Below are 5,821 nucleotides of genomic sequence, written 5' to 3'. Positions count from 1 at the left end.
GCCTGGCCAACATGGCAAAACCCCATCTCTACTAAAAACACAGAAATTAGCCAGACGTGGTGTCGTGCACCTGTAATGCCAGCTACTCAGAAGGCTGAGGCAGGAGAATCGGTTGAACCTGTGAGGCAGAGGTTGCAGTGAGCTGAGGTCGTGCCACTGTACTCCAGTCTGGGTGACAGAGCAAAACTCCATCTCTCTCTCTCTCTCTCTCTCTCTCTCTCTGTGTGTATATATATATATATATATATATTCTTTGTTCATGATTTGGAAGAATCCATATTATTAATATGTTTGTACTACCCAAAGCAATCTACAGATTTAATGCAATCTCTATCAAAATACCAATGACATTCTTCACAGAAATAAAAAAAAAATCCCAAAATTTATATGGAATCAAAAAAGACCTAGAATAGTCAAAGCTACCCTAAGCAAAAAGAGCAAAACTGGAGCAATCACATTACCTGACTTGAAATGATACTATAGAGCTATAGTAATCAAAACAGCATAGTACTGGCATAAAAGCAGACAGACCAATGAAACCGAATTGAAAACCCAGAAACAAATCCACTCACCTAAAGTGAACTCATTTTCAACAAAAGTGTCTAGAATATACACTAGGGAGAAGACAGTGTCTTCAATAAGTGGTTCTGGGAAAACTAGATATGGAGAAGAGTGAATCTAGACCCCCATCTCTTGCCATATACAAAAACAAATCAAAATGGATTAAACACTTAAATCTAAGACTTCAAACCATGAAATTCCTACAGGGAAACATTGAGAAAAATCTTCAGACATTGGCCTGGACAAAAATTTCTTGAGCAATACCCCACAAGCACAGGAAATGAAAGCATAAATGGACAAATGGGATCACATTAAGTTAAAAAGCTGCACAGTAAAGTAAACAGTCAACAAAGAGAAAAGACAACCCACAGAATGGGAGAAAATACTTGCACACTATTTATCTGACAAGAGGTTAATAACCAGAATACATAAGGAGCTCAAACAACTGTGCAGAAAGAACTCTAATAATTCAATTAAAAACTGGGCCAAAGATTTGAATAGACATACAAAAGAAAACATACAAATGGCAAACAGGCATATTAAAAGGCGCTCAACATCATTGTTCATCAGAGAAATGCAAATCAAAACTACAATGAGATATCATCTCACCCCAGTTAAAATGGCTTATATCCAAAAAAAAAAAGCAATAACAAATGGTTGCAAGGATGTGGAAGAAATAGAAACCTCATACACTGCTGGTGGGTAAGTAAACAAGTACAACCACTAGGAACAGTTTCAACGTTCCTTAAAAAACTAAAAATAGAGCTACCAGTTGATCCAGGAATCCCACTCTTAGGTGTATATCCAAAAGAAAGAAAATCAATATATGGAAGAGATAACTGCACTCCCATGTTTTTTAGAGCATTGTTCACAATACCTTAGATATGGAAGCAACCAAGTATTCATCAACAGACGAATGGATTAAAAAAACATGGTACATATATACAATGAAGTACTATTCAGCCATAAAAATGAATGAGATTTATTCATTTGCAACAATATGAATGGAACTGGAGATCATATGTTAAGTGAAATAAGTCAGGCACAGTAAGAAAGACATAACATGTTTTCACCTACTTGTGGTATGTAAACATCAAAACAATTTAATTTACAGAAATCGAAAGTAGAAGGATGGTTACCAGAGGCTGGAAATGGTGGTGAGGGGCTGAGAGGGAGGTGAGGATGATTAATGGTTACAAAAAATATAGTTGGAAAGAATGAATACAACCTAGTATTTGGCAGCACAACAGGGTGACTATAGTCAATTTAATTGTACATTTTAAAATCACTAAAAAGAGTATAATTAGATTGTTTATAAAACAAAGAATAAATGATTGAGGGGATGGATACCCATTTTCCATGATGTAATTATTTCACATTGCATGCCTGTATCAAAACATCTCATGTACCCCCATAAATATATACACCTACTATGTATGCTCAGAAATTAAAAAATTAAAATTAAAATTAAAAAATGTGGTAGACGTATACCATGAAATACTATGCAGCCATAGAAACAAATCAGATCACATCCCTTGCAGTAACATGAATAGAGCTGAAGGTCATTATCCTAAGAAAACTAACTCAGGAACACAAAACCAAATACTGCATCCTCATAGTTATAAGTGGGAACTAAACATTGAGAATACATAGACAAAAAGAAGGGAACAACAGACACAAGGACCTACTTAAGGGTGCATGGTGAAAGGAGGTAGGGAATCAAATAATTACCTATTGGGTACTATGCTTGTTACCTAGGTGATGAAATAATCTGTACATTAAACCCCTGTGACAAAATTTACCTATGTAACAAACTTGCACATGTACCCCTGAAGCTAAAATAAAGTTAAAAGAAAGAATGAGAATGTACAGGAAGTTCAAACAACTCAACAGCAAAAAACCCATCTAATCCAATTAAAATGGGGAAAATATCTACATAGACATTTCTCAAAATAAGACATACAAGGGACCAACTGGTATGTGAGAAATGCTCAATATCACTAATAATTGGGGAAATGCAAATCAAAACCACAAGGATGTATCATCTTACTATAGTCAAAATGGCTTGTATCACAAAGACAAGAAATAACAAATGTTGGCAAAAATTTGGAGAAAGGGGAACTCTCATACATTGTAGGAATGCATGGTAGTACATCTACTATAAAAAACAATGTGGAAGGTACTCAAAAATCTAAAACTAGAATTATCATATGATCTAGTAATTCCACCACTAAGTATATATCCAAAAAATTAATATATCAAAGATTTATCTGCACTTTCATGTTTATTTCAGCACTATTCATAATAGCCAAAATATAGAATCAACCAAAGTACAGATCAACAAATAAATAATTTTTTTAAAATGAGATATAAACACTAGACTTAAATTGAAATCTAAACTAAATGGATCTTACAGAAATTTATAGAACATTTTACCCAACAACTGCAGAATATATATTCTTTTCATCAGCACACTAAAACGTTTTTCAAAATAGATCATATATTAGGCCTCAAAACAAGTCTCAATACATTTTTAAGAATTAAAATCATATCAAGTATCTTCTCAGACCACAGTGAGAAAAAGAAAAACTAGAAATCAATATCAAGAGGAACTCTAAAAACTATACAAATACAAGAAAATTAAATAACCTGTTTCTTAATGATCTTTGAGCAAATGACAAAATTAAGGTGGAAATTTTTAAATGTTCAAAACAACAGTAGAGACACAACATACCAAAACCTTTAAAATATAGCAAAAGCAGTGGTAAGAGGGAAGGTTATAGCATTAAATGCTTACATCAAAAAGGAAAAAATATTACAAGTTAACATTCTAACATTGTACCTCAAGAAACTAAAAAAAAAAAAAAGAAAGAACAAACCAAGCCCACAGGTAGCAGAAGAAAAGAAATAACAAAGATCGGAGCAAAACTAAATAAAATTGTGACCCCCAAAACAATCCAAAGATTAATGAAAAGTTGGTTTTTTTAAAAAGATAAACAAAATCCAGAGACCACTAGCTAAATTAACCCAAGAAAGAAGAAGATTCAAATAAGAACAATCAAAAATGAAAGAGGAAAAATTACGACTAATACCACAGACACATAAAAAGATCATCAGAGGCTCGAATGAACATCTCTACGCTCACAAATTTGTAAACATAGAGTAAATGTATAAATTCCTGAAAGCATATAACCTCCCAAGATTGAACTAGGGAAAAAAAAAAGAAATTCTTAAGGCAGCAATAATGAGCAGTATGATTAGATCAGGAATAATAACAAAAAAAAGTCCCCAAAAGTAAAAGTCTAGGCCAGAGGAATTCACAGTTGAATTCTATCAGACATACAAAGAAATGGTACCATTCCTACTGAAACTATTCCAAAAAAGTCTAAAGATCAGTAACATATCTATATACCAATAACAATCAAGCTGAGAACCAAATTTAAATCTCAATGTTATTTACAATAGCTACAAAACAAAAATACCTAGGAATACATTTATGAAAGAAGATAAAAGATCTTTACAAGGAGAAATACAAAACACTAATGAAAGAAATCATACATGACACAAACAAATGGAAAAACATCCCAGCCTCATGAATTGGAAGAATCAATATTGTTAAAATGACCACACTGCCCAAAGTAATTTACAGATTCAATTCAGTTGCTATCAAATTACCAACATCATTTTTTCACAGAATTAGAATAAACAATCCTAAAATTCATATGGAAACAAACAGCCCCAATAGCCTAAGCAATCAAAGCTGGAAGAATCACATCACCTCACTTCAATTTATACTACAGGGATATAGTAACCAAGACAGCATGGTACTGGTATAAAAAGAGACACACAAATTAGTAGAACAGAATAGAGAACCCAGAAGTAAGGTCACATACCTATAACCAACTGATCTTCAACAATGATGACAAATATATACACTGAATAAAAGACACCCTACTCAGTAAATGTTGCTAGGAGAAGTGAATAGCCATGCAGAAGAATGAAACAAACAAACAAACAAAAACTCATGACAGATAAAAGACATAAATGTAAATAAAACCATACAAAACCTAGAAAAAAATTAGGGAAAGTACTTCTGGACATTGGCCTAGGCAAAGAATTTATGACTAAGTCCTCAAAAGCTAATGCAACAAAAACAAAAATAGACAAATAGGGCTTAATTAAACTAAAAATCCCCTACAAAGCAGAAGAAACAGTCAACAGAGTAAATGAACAACCTACAAAATGGGAGAAAATATTTGCAAAGTATCCATCTGACCCAGGACTAATACCTAGAATCTAGAAAGAACTGAAGCAACACAGAAAGTAATGTAAATAATAATAATAATAATCCCTTAAAAAGGGGGCCAAGAACATGAACAGACATTTTTCAAAGAAGATACAGAAGCAGCCAACAAACAATACAAAACAAAACAAAAAATAAAATACTCAACATCACTAATCGTCAAAGAAATACAAATTAAAACCACAATGACATACCATCTTACTCCAGTCAGAATGACTATTATTAAAAAGTCAAAAAACAACAGATGTTGGCAAGGATGCTGAGGAAAAGGAACACTCATTCAATGTTGGTGGAAATGTAAATTAGAACAACCTCTCTGGAAAAAAATGTATGGAGATTTCTCAAAGAACTAAAAATAGAACTACCATTCGATACAACAATCCCACTACTGGATATATACCAAAAAGAAAAGAAATCATTACATCAAAATGCTACCTGTACTCATGTCTTTATTTCAGCACTATTCACAAAGTCATAGAATAAACCTAAGTGTCCATCAATGAATAATTGGATAAAGAGAATGTGACATATATATACATACACACATGCCATAGAATACTTCTCAGTCATAAAAAAGAATGAAATCCTGTCTTTTGCAGCAACGTGGAGAGCAATGGAGGCCATTTTCTTAAGTGAAATAACCCAGAAAGTTAAATACTGCATGGACTCATTTATAAGCGGGAGCTAAATAATGAATACATATGAATACAAGGTGCAATAATAGACATTGAAGACTCTGAAAGGTGGGAGGTTGGGAAGAGGTTAGGAAAAAAAAATTACCTACTGCGTATAATGTACATTATTCAAGTGATGGCTAAAAGCCCAGACTTCATCACTACACAATACTGTACTTCTACCCTCAAATCAGTAAAATTTTTTTAATCAAAAATAGAAAATGTTGTATATATACACAATGGAATATTATTCCACCATAAAAAAAGAATTAAATCCTGTTGC

Source organism: Pongo abelii, chromosome X (genome assembly GCF_028885655.2).
Source record: "Pongo abelii isolate AG06213 chromosome X, NHGRI_mPonAbe1-v2.0_pri, whole genome shotgun sequence".
Classification (NCBI taxonomy): domain Eukaryota; kingdom Metazoa; phylum Chordata; class Mammalia; order Primates; family Hominidae; genus Pongo; species Pongo abelii.
The sequence above is the reverse complement of the archived record's forward strand: the minus strand, read 5'-3'. Positions refer to the sequence as shown.